The sequence below is a fragment of the Bos mutus genome, chromosome 11, assembly GCF_027580195.1.
Source record: "Bos mutus isolate GX-2022 chromosome 11, NWIPB_WYAK_1.1, whole genome shotgun sequence".
Lineage (NCBI taxonomy): Eukaryota > Metazoa > Chordata > Mammalia > Artiodactyla > Bovidae > Bos > Bos mutus.
The window spans coordinates 92,386,064-92,398,307 of NC_091627.1; the positions used below are offsets into that span (position 1 = coordinate 92,386,064).

At 41.2% G+C, this 12,244-nt stretch overlaps 1 pseudogene; it reads right to left on the bottom strand.

The window, feature by feature from the left end:
- Positions 1–5,417: 5,417 nt before the first annotated feature.
- On the bottom strand, positions 5,418–10,021 carry LOC102265738 (serine/threonine-protein kinase 38 pseudogene; annotated as a pseudogene).
- Positions 10,022–12,244: the final 2,223 nt, after the last annotated feature.

The window sequence follows — 12,244 nt, forward strand, 5'->3', positions numbered from 1 at the left end:
GAAAGACAGGGAAGCTTGATGTGCTGCAGTCCATGGGGTTGTAAACAACTAAGCAACCAAACAACAACAAATTCTATGGCATATTGGGTTGAAGTTCATTAAAATTTAGAAAAAAACAAGGAAAATGTACATTATGATATAATAACAGTAAGTGAAAAATAAACTATATTTGTGCATAAAGTATGATCACAGCTATATATATAAACCAAAATGTCATATGTATATATAGATATGGTAGTCTGCTTGTCATTTGACAATAGGTGCTTCTCTGTCTCCTCTTTTTCTGTATTTTAAAATTAAAAAAACACACATAATTTTATAAAGGGAAAAACCTAAAACTTTATTTGAAAAGAGACAGCTTGGGCCTCTTGAGCCCTGAGCCATGTGATTTATGGTTTTTCTTAGTAATGTCTAAAACCCATCACTGCTAGACTCTGAGTCCTGGGAAGAAGTTAATTACATGATGGCCAGAGTGCTGTAACAGTTCCAAGAACTGGCCTCAAGGAGATGGAAACAAACCAACCCTGAAACTGTGCTCAAAACTAAATGTACTAAATGTATATTTAGTACACTTGTAATGTACTCAAAACAATCAAGATGATGCTGGTCAGACCACGACATGACCAACTTCAAGATGACTGTCAGAGCTGACTGCGCTGATTCTGAATGTAGCCCCCTCCCTCTGTCTATAAAAGCTCTTGCCCACTGATTGCCAGTGAGGGAGAGTAGGTCTTTGGACAGGTGTCCCCCACCTTCACACCCACCCCGGTTGCTGGCATAGAAAATTAAGCAAACTTTCCTTTTCACCAATCTTGTCTCTTTACTGGCTTTTGAGCAGTGAGCAGCTGGACCCCACTTTCGGTTATACTTTGGCTCAGTCCCTGCACCCACCACTTTGCCAGCATCCAAGGAGCAGGGGCCTCTGGGCTGAGGAACTCAGTCCTCCATATGGACTGAGAGCAGCGGCGTGCCCCTTCCAGTTCTTCACTACAGAGAAGTGTCTTCTCTGACCCACGGTTGTGTGCTTCTGCAGTTGGACTGAGGATTTGCTAAAACTGGAACATTTTCTTCTGAGAGAGTTGAGGACGTGTATGTGTGTGTGTGTGACAGAGACAGAGAGGGAGAAAAAGAGAATAAAATTCTGAGCTTAATAAATCTACTGAGAAGGGAGTCCAACCCACCTAACATCCCCTGCTATCTGTCTGTGCTGCATCCTCATTTGATCATTGAACACCCTGAGCTTTCCAGATTTCATCTCTTTTCTCCTATACCCAATTCTATCCTGCCAGAGGAGGTTGCCCTCATCCAAGTGGTACATTGTATCCCTTACAGTACTCATGTTCTTCAGACTCTGGCCCAACCTGCTTATCACTGAGATTTTCAATCTCCAGGGGCTGCCAAGTGGCTTCTCACATCACCAGAGCTCTTCTACACAGCAAGTAAGCTTCCCCTATTACCTCTTCACTTTGCTCGGAGATTTAGACATCAGCAGAATCAATACATAATGACTGAAACTCGATGATGATAAAAGCCAGGAAGAGGTACAGGGTGCGATGGAAGCACTCTGGGACTTGATGAATCAATGGACTGTTAGGGAAGGCTTCAGTGAAAAAGCAGGAGTGAAGGGGTGAGTATGAGTTAGGCAGCTGATGTGAGGTGGGTGCAGCGCTCAGGACTTCAACTTGAGTTCCAATCTCTTGGACATCTTGCTTTGGAGTGGGGCCCAAGATTCTGCATTTCTAAAGGGCTTCTGCATGTTACCTGAGTTGCTGGTATCAGGACCACATTTTGAGTAGCGAGGTTCTGTGCCAGTGATTCTCAACCTTGGCTGCATGCTGAAATTATCTGGGAGGTTTAAAAAATACTGATGCCTGGTGCTACCTCCAGAGATTTGGATTTGCTTGGTCTTGGATGTGGCCTAGGCATTCAGGTTAAATGAAACAAAACAAAAAATATCCCCTGCTCTGGGGAATTCTGATCTATCGTCAGAGTTGAAAATCCTTGATCTCAGTTCAGTTCAGTCACTCAGTTGTGTCCGACTCTTTGTGACCCCATGAATCGCAGCACGCCAGGCCTCCCTATCCATCCCCAACTCCCGGAGTTCACTCAGACTCACACATAGGCATTATTAAATATAAATTTATATAAATTTGCAATTAATAAATTATATAACTATAATAAGCACAAACACATCACTTACTTATTTTCTTATTTTTTTTTTACTATACCATGTTTTTGAGGGTATTTACTTTTGCTTTTCTGTATGGTGGAAATACTACATAGACATATACTACTGAAAATCTTTCCAACTCATTGTGTAGCGACTTAATGTTAGTAACTTGAAAACTGACTAAGGTGTTGGTATTTATTTGGTGTTAATATTTATCTCACAGAAACTAGCAAAGGCTACAGATCAGGGCTTGCTTTATATTATTTTTTAATTTTTTAAAATTAAAAAAAATTTGTTGACTAGGCTAAAGTGGTGGAGGAAATATTAATAATTGAGATGAACTTACATGTGTACCGTATCTGTGGGTGTTACATTGTGAATAGAACAAAAATTTAAAAATATTCTTCTAGTATTATAATGAGAAAGTCAGCTATAAATGAAATATCATCCAACACTCAGAACTATACTCATCTGATAATTGCTACCTATCCATACAAGAGGTTGCTAAAACTCAGTGAAAGCCTTCTTGACTTACTGATTAATTGGCTACACAGACTTTACAATAAAGAGTATTTTATTACTATTTGTAAATTGTGTACTACCCATCGTTTCTATCAGTAAAATGTATATGCAAGCAGGCCACCTCGTTCAAACTGGTTATTGAACGTTTCCCAGTACCACACTGAGTTGAAGAAAGATAGGGAAGACAGCCAGGTCTTGAAGGTGTCCTTTGGGATTCCTGGCCAAAGTTAACATGAGGCCGCCAGCACCCAGGAAGGCAGAGCTGCAGCCTTCCTTTCGGGCTCTTGCATTTCCTTAGTCTCCTTCTCCCACCTTTTACTTGGAACCTTTTAAGTTCATCTGGTTCCCATGGTATCCATCTGACTGCCTCAAACTCAGAATCTCCCCACCTTTGCCCATTCCTTTGGTTGCTAACTCTCCCTAAGAGGTTCCCTGGGAGAACCCAAAGCGGCAACTTGTTTAGCACCAGAGCTCCCAGTTTGTCTGGGTGGAAGGATTCAGTTCAGTTCAGTTCAGTCACTCAGTCATGTCTGACTCTTTGTGACCCCATGGACTGCAGCACGCCAGGCCTCCCTGTGCATCACCAACTCCCAGAGCTTACTCAAACTCATGTCCATTGAGTCAGTGATGCCATCCAACCATCTCATCCTCTGTCGTCCCCTTCTCCTCCCACCTTCAATCTTTCCCAGCATCCGGGTCTTTTCCAATGAGTCAGCTCTTTGCATCCGGTGGCCAAAGTATTGGAGTTTCAGCTTCAACATCAGTCCTTCCAATGAACACCCAGGACTGATCTCCTTTATTATTTTTTGTTTGTTTGTTTTCACACAGTTTATTCAGAAGTTTAGAAGATAAAATGTGGGCATCCACCCCCCCCCACCCAAATCATCCCATGCCACTTTCCAACATACAGACTATCACCCTCCTCATTAAACATGCTTACCACATACTCTTGCAAAACACACGGGGGTCAAGACCCCAACTATTTGGTAATCCAAAGAAACTATATAGTTACACAAAAGACTCTCACTTCCTTTTCACCAGCAAACCATGAATGAAAGAATAAGGGGCAAACACATGATCTTCATCCAGAGTTAATATTTCCCTAAAATTCTTTTTCCTTCCTCTAAGTCATTAAAACCCAAAGCAGCTTCACTTGCTACTATCACTTTGATATTCCTTTTTTTCTTCCTGAATGGCTAAGCTGGGACATACTTTCTTTTCATAGCTGATGTTTACAACCTCAAGACTGGCAGGAAGCAGTATCCCAGTTGTGACTTGGCCACACACTCTGCAATACGCAAAGTTACCACATAGGTGCAAATGATGCTGTAAGAGTCATCAAAATTTTTTAAAGCAATAATGCATTGATATGGAGCCTCCACATTTTTCTGATGCAGCAAAAGTTCTCTAAAGGTGGTGGCAGCTGTGAAAGAAAATGCACTTCATGCTAAAATTCAGAGGGTGTCTCTTCAGAGACCACCCGAGCAGAGAGGCCTGGTCAGCCCAGACCTGCAGGTGACCCTTTAGGGTGGAGAAGACCATCCCCCAGGAAGGCATCTGCAAAGGAAAAATTTGTAATCATGATTCCAAGGCAAAATGGTTACTTAAAGTTGGGAGAGGAGAAACACTTGAGAATACAAATAACGGTCATACCAGGGACTGAGGAGTGAACTGTGTAAGGATCTGCAGGCAGGCTCTGCACTGTATCCTGGGCTGGTTCCCTCACCGCTGGCAGGCAGGTCCTTGAGACAGAACAGGAGCAGCACCTTCGCCAAGAGTGTTCCAGGCCGCCTGCTTCCACCCAGGCTCTCCTTGCTGTGTTCCCAGGAAGGAGCCGAGGTCCTGTTGGCAGCAGTTGCGGGTATTGCTGGTCCAAGGCAATATCCAAAGGGATTTTCTGATACAGTCGTGAAGAGAAGGTGAGGATTTTCCACGTGATCCGAGACTCCTTGGCAATGCCCAGCAGCCTTTGGGTCTTCTAAGAGCAACGATGGATCAAGCTGGCCTCGTCCATCAGCACTCAGAAGAGCAGCATGAGTATTTTAGATGGGCAGGAGCAAATAAATCAAAATGGATTGAGGGTCTTTATCCCAGGACCATAAATAAAGTGCACCAAAATTAGCTTCAACCTAATTTTGAGATTCTGCTGTGAATGGGAACATAGAATTGGAGCCCCTGGAGTTGAGGAAATAAAAAACAATTCTTTTTTTGAAAAGAATGGAGGCTATGAAAAGCCACTTGCCAGAGGCTGAGGTCTGGGGAGAAACCACCATAACCATCCATTCAGAATGGCGGATCATTTTCTTCAGCCAGAATGCTGGCTGCCGATGCTCTTTTTTGCTTTATTTCCTTTAGTACTATGAACTTTTAGCTGTAAAGAAAAAAACAAAAACAAAAAAACTTGGTGGGCTTGACAGGAAGCATGTCACAGAAACACAGGATTGGCTGATAATAAGTTTATGTTACAGTGTTAAAGCTGGATGATGGCTGTTTTTCCCCCTTCGTTTTGATGAACTTAGGAAAATTTGAGGTTTTTTTAAAACACCAGATTGGCTCATGATGCTTCTAAAGAAGCAGGACAGCCTTTCGTGCCCAACATGGTAGAAACAGTTGTCTTCGTTCTACCAGTCATCAGCTGTGTTACGGAAGGGAATCCACTTACTATCACCATGTTCACCACGTTGGTGGGTTCCGTGAACTTCCTGGAAACTCTTTCCAGAAGAGTTTATGAGAAGAAAACCATGATGTTGTACAAAGAACTCGATTTAGGATCCCATTTCAAGGAAAATGATTTTGCTGCTTTCATGTAGGAAGGGATCGCTCCCCCGTGCAGTCAGGCCCTCGAAGTGCTTGTAGGTGTAATTGATGAAGACCCAGTCTTTGTTCTTGCAGTCTGTCTCAGGGTGATTACTTGTTGCCACTGTTGGCTTAAGAATATCAGATTCTGGAAACTCATGAAAGTTTGAGGTATCATCAATGCTTTTGATTTCAATAGATATTGCAGTAGGTCTCTCTCTGATATGTTCCCAGTCAACACCTTCAAAAAAAGAATTATTTTTTATTTCCTCAACTCCAGGGGCTCCAATGCTATGTTCCCATTCACAGCAGAATCTCAAAATTAGATCCTTGGCTTTCTCAGAAATAGGAACCTCTGGAGGAAAAGTCAAAGTTTCTTTCCAGTTCATCACCTTCTTGTATGTCTCTGGAGGGGTCTCAGAACAGAAAGGTGGGTAGCCAATGAGCATATCATACATGATCACCCCCAGTGACCACCAATCACAGAGCTTGTTGTACCCGGTCTGTGCCTACCCTGGAGAAGGCTAGCTAACGTCTATTTCTTTTCCAGGTTTCTGCTTTCCTTTTGGAATTCATGCTCTGAAAAGTGAAATCACTGGGGAGGCTGTGGTTCAGATTCCTATAAAATTCTGTCCTATGTGCTTTTTTCAGTCCTGTGTAAAGGCCAAAGTCAGAAAGCTTCACATGGCCCTTGCAGTCCAGGAGAAGGTTGTCTTGTTTGACGTCTCTGTGGATGAACCCAAGTTGGTGAATAGAGTCTAAGGCTAACACGGTTTCTGCTACGTAAAACTGAGTCTCTTCTTCTCTCAGCCTGTCTTTTTTTATCAACAGGGTCATCATGTCCCCTCCAGGCAGGAACTCCATGATTAGGTAGAGGTTTAGCTTATCCTGAAAACTATAGAACATTTTCACAACCCACAAACTGTCTGCCTCCACTAGAATGTCGCGCTCCGCACGATTGTGGCCAACCTGCTCTTTTTCAAGCATATGTGCTTTATGAAGTATTTTCATTGCATACACATGCCCGGTATCTTTCTTCTGAACAAGCCACACCTCACCAAAGGCTCCTCTGCCTATTACTTTTAAGGACTCAAAATCTTCCAGTCCAAGTCTTGCTCTCTTCAAAGTAAGAAACTCTGTTTCCTTCCGAGCACGTGCTGATCTCTGGAGTCGTTTCTCTTCAGCCTTGAGGCCTTCTTCTTCCATCACTTTTTCTTTTTTTTTTTTTTTTTTTTATTTTATTTTTAAACTTTACATAATTGTATTAGTTTTGCCAAATATCAAAATGAATCCATACAGGTATACATGTGTTCCCCATCCCGAACCCTCCTCCTCCTCCCTCCCCCATACCATCCCTCTGGGCCGTCCCAGTGCACCAGCCCCAAGCATCCAGCATCATGCATCGAACCTGGACTGGCAACTCGTTTCATACATGATATTTTACATGTTTCATTGCCATTCTCCCAAATCTTCCCACCCTCTCCCTCTCCCACAGAGTCCATAAGACTGTTCTATACATCAGTGTCTCTTTTGCTGTCTCGTACACCGGGTTATTGTTACCATCTTTCTAAATTCCATATATGTGCGTTAGTATACTGTATTTATGTTTTTCCTTCTGGCTTACTTCACTCTGTATAATAGGCTCCAGTTTCATCCACCTCATTAGAACTGATTCAAATGTATTCTTTTTAATGGCTGAGTAATACTCCATTGTGTATATGTACCACAGCTTTCTTATCCATTCATCTGCTGATGGACATCTAGGTTGCTTCCATGTCTTGGCTATTATAAACAGTGCTGCGATGAACATTGGGGTACACGTGTCTCTTTCCCTTCTAGTTTCCTCAGTGTGTATGCCCAGCAGTGGGGTTGCTGGATCATAAGGCAGTTCTATTTCCAGTTTTTAAAGGAATCTCCACACTGTTCTCCATAGTGGCTGTACTAGTTTGCATTCCCACCAACAGTGTAAGAGGGTTCCCTTTTCTCCACACCCTCTCAGCATTTATTATTTGTAGACTTTTGGATCGCAGCCATTCTGACTGGTGTGAAATGGTACCTCATAGTGGTTTTGATTTGCATTTCTCTGATAATGAGTGATGTTGAGCATCTTTTCATGTGTTTGTTAGCCATCTGTATGTCTTCTTTGGAGAAATGTCTATTTAGTTCTTTGGCCCATTTTTTGATTGGATCGTTTATTTTTCTGGAGTTGAGCTGTAGGAGTTGCTTGTATATTTTTGAGATTAGTTGTTTGTCGGTTGCTTCATTTGCTATTATTTTCTCCCATTCTGAAGGCTGTCTTTTCACCTTGCTAATAGTTTCCTTTGATGTGCAGAAGCTTTTAAGGTTAATTAGGTCCCATTTGTTTATTTTTGCTTTTATTTCCAATATTCTGGGAGGTGGGTCATAGAGGATCCTGCTGTGATGTATGTCAGAGAGTGTTTTGCCTATGTTCTCCTCTAGGAGTTTTATAGTTTCTGGTCTTACGTTTAGATCTTTAATCCATTTTGAGTTTATTTTTGTGTATGGTGTTAGAAAGTGTTCCAGTTTCATTCTTTTACAAGTGGTTGACCAGATTTCCCAGCACCACTTGTTAAAGAGATTGTCTTTAATCCATTGTATATTCTTGCCTCCTTTGTCAAGATAAGGTGTCCATATGTGCGTGGATTTATCTCTGGGCTTTCTATTTTATTCCATTGATCAATATTTCTGTCTTTGTGCCAGTACCATACTGTCTTGATAACTGTGGCTTTGTAGTAGAGCCTGAAGTCAGGTAGGTTGATTCCTCCAGTTCCATTCTTCTTTCTCAAGATCGCTTTGGCTATTCGAGGGGTTTTGTATTTCCATACAAATTGTGAAATTATTTGTTCTAGCTCTGTGAAGAATACTGTTGGTAGCTTGATAGGGATTGCGTTGAATCTATAAATTGCTTTGGGTAGTATACTCATTTTCACTATATTGATTCTTCCAATCCATGAACATGGTATATTTCTCCATCTATTAGTGTCCTCTTTGATTTCTTTCACCAGTGTTTTATAGTTTTTTTATATATATAGGTCTTTAGTTTCTTTAGGTAGATATATTCCTAAGTATTTTATTCTTTCCGTTGCAATGGTGAATGGAATTGTTTCCTTAATTTCTCTTTCTGTTTTCTCATTATTAGTGTATAGGAATGCCAGGGATTTCTGTGTGTTGATTTTATATCCTGCAACTTTACTGTAGTCATTGATTATTTCTAGTAATTTTCTGGTGGACTCTTTAGGGTTTTCTATGTAGAGGATCATGTCATCTGCAAATAGTGAGAGTTTTACTTCTTCTTTTCCAATTTGGATTCCTTTTATTTCTTTTTCTGCTCTGATTGCTGTGGCCAAAACTTCCAAAACTATGTTGAATAGTAATGGTGAAAGTGGGCACCTTGTCTTGTTCCTGACTTTAGAGGAAATGCTTTCAATTTTTCATCATTGAGGATAATGTTTGCAGTGGGTTTGTCATATATAGCTTTTATTATGTTGAGGTATGTTCCTTCAATTCCTGCTTTCTGGAGAGTTTTATCATAAATGGATGTTGAATTTTGTCAAAGGCTTTCTCTGCATCTATTGAGATAATCATATGGTTTTTATTTTTCAATTTGTTAATGTGGTGTATTACATTGATTGATTTGCGGATATTGAAGAATCCTTGCATCCCTGGGATAAAGCCCACTTGATCATGGTGTATGATCTTTTAATGTGTTGTTGGATTCTGATTGCTAGAATTTTGTTAAGGATTTTTGCATCTATGTTCATCAGTGATATTGGCCTGTAGTTTTCTTTTTTTGTGGGATCTTTGTCAGGTTTTGGTATTAGGGTGATGGTGGCCTCATAGAATGAGTTTGGAAGTTTACCTTCCTCTGCAATTTTCTGGAAGAGTTTGAGCAGGATAGGTGTGAGCTCTTCTCTAAATTTTTGGTAGAATTCAGCTGTGAAGCCGTCTGGACCGGGGCTTTTGTTTGCTGGAAGATTTTTGATTACAGTTTCAATTTCCATGCTTGTGATGGGTCTGTTAAGATTTTCTATTTCTTCCTGGTCCAGTTTTGGAAAGTTGTACTTTTCTAAGAATTTGTCCATTTCTTCCACGTTGTCCATTTTATTGGCATATAATTGTTGATAGTAGTCTCTTATGATCCTTTGTATTTCTGTGTTGTCTGTTGTGATATCTCCATTTTCGTTTCTAATTTTGTTGATTTGATTTTTCTCCCTTTGTTTCTTGATGAGTCTGGCTAATGGTTTGTCAATTTTATTTATCCTTTCAAAGAACCAGCTTTTGGTTTTGTTGATTTTTGCTATGGTCTCTTTTGTTTCTTTTGCATTTATTTCTGCTCTAATTTTTAATCCATCATGTTTTCTAACTTCTTTTGTCTCATTTCTTGTTCTTCATGTTGAGCAATAAGGTTGCTATAAAAATTCTCCAGTGTCACTTTGATCATTGTCACCCTTTCCTTTGTGTGATTACTCATGGACAAGCAAGGTGTTGAGCCTGTCATTGCCATGGCCAGCATCAAGGTCCTTTCCAATGACTCGGCTCTTCACACCAGGTGGCCAAGTTATTGGAGCTTCAGCATCAGTCCTTCCAATGAAATTCAGGGTTCATTTCCTTTAGGATGGACTGGTTGGATCTCCTTGAAGTCCAAGGGACTCTCAAGAGTCTTCTCCAACACCACAGTTCAAAAGCATCAATTCTTCAGTGCTCAGCTTTCTTTAAGTTCAATTCTCACCTCCACACATAACTACTGGAAAAACCATAGCCCTGACTACAGGGACCTTTGTTGGCAAAGTAATGTCTCTGCTTTTTAATATGCTGTCTAGGTTAGTCATAACTTTCCCTCCAAGGAGCAAGTATCTTTTAATATCGTGGCTACAATCACCATCTGCAGTGATTTTGGAGCCCAAAAAAATAAAGTCTGTCACTGTTTCCACTGTTTCCCCATCTATTTGCCATGAAGGGATGGGACCAGATGCCATGATCTTAGTTTTCTGAATGTTGAGCTTTAAGCCAACTTTTTCACTCTCCTCTTTCACTTTCATCAAGAGGCTCTTTAGTTCTTCTTCACTTTCTGCCATAAGGGTGGTGTCATCTGCATATCTGAGGCTATTGATATTTCTCCTGGCAACCTTGATTCCAGCTTGTGCTTCATCCAACCCATTGTGTCTCATGATGTACTCTGCATATAAGTTAAATAAGCAGGGTGACAATATACAGCCTTGAAGTACTCCTTTTCCTATTTGGAACCAGTCTGTTATTCCACGTCCAGTTCTAACTGTTGCTTCCTGACCTGCATATAGGTTTCTCAAGAGGCCAGTCAGGTAGTCTGGTATTCCCATCTCTTTCAGAATTTTCCACAGTTCGTTGTGATCCACACAGTCAAAGACTTTAGCATAGTCAATAAAGCAGAAATGGGTGAAAGGATTAAGCATCTTATTTTCCTGAAGAGAGTTTAACTTCCTTCTTTGTAACAGATTGTGATTACAATAGTATTAGCTAATATTTACTATGTTTTTATTTCTAATGGTAGCTGATGTTTTTGAGGAGTTACTCTGGGCAAGGTGCTCTGTTAGCAGCTTGACATGTGCTGCCTCTGTGATTTCACCATCTGTGAAATCATTTTACAGATGAGGAAATTAAAGCTCATAGAAATTCAGTAGCTGAGGGTCCTATTGACTAGGACTTGGATTCAAATCCAAGGTCTGTGTGACTTCAAAGACAGTTACTGAAAACTACTATTTTATGCTGAGCATGCTCTCTAGTCTTCTCTATAGTGTAAGAGAAAAATTCATTAGCTTAAATTTTTATAGAGCACTACTTCTCTTCCCCAAGACAGAAGGCAAACTGGGCTGCCTGAATAGGTCTTAGGAGGTTCACTGAAAATGTAATTCGACTATTCTTTGGGAAATAGTCTCTTTTGACCGAGCAGGTTATTTGATGAAACAAAGCTAACCTCCCTGATCTTTTCCTGTCAAATTGATTCCCAGGAGCAAACTAACAGCAATGGGGACTACAGCTTCGCGGTCTCCCTCTGAATCTCTTCCTCTCAGTTCGGCTCTAGCCATGCCTCACCTTGTACTATTTCCAAATATTCTATACTTTAGCCAAGTTACTTTGCGCCCAACTTTGCATGTATGTCCCAGGGCATCATTGTGAAACCAGGAATAGATAGACGATGCCTAAACTCTTAACCTATTATATTAATAATAAAAAATTATTACTTGAAGAAGTGGATGGTGGTGAAGGTGTGTGTGCATGCTCAATTGCTTCAGTCATGTCTGACTCTCTGTGACCCTACAGAGTGTAGCCTGCCAGGCTCCTCTGTCCATGAGATTCTCCAAGCAAGAATACTGGAGTGGGTTGCCATGCCCTCCTCCAGGACATCTTCCTGACCAAAGCATCAAATCTGCTTCTCTTACGGTGGGCTCTCTACCACTAGCACCACCTGGGAAACCCAGGGGCGAAGATAATGGAAGACAATGCCCTACTGAGCCCTCCCTTTCTTCCTTCCTTCCACCCATCCATCTTGTCTTCCTGCTTTCATAGCAGGAAATCTGGGATAGGTGGTCTTGGTGATTAATGAGTGGGAGTGGGCTTGTCAAGGGATAATTTAGTGAGTTTGACTTTAGGACTCAAGGAAGGGTCCATGAAACCAAGGTGGGATCAGTAGAATGGGACTGGCAGGCCAGGCTTGGGGAATGGTGCACACTGGGGCAAGGGAGAAAACTCGGGATGGGC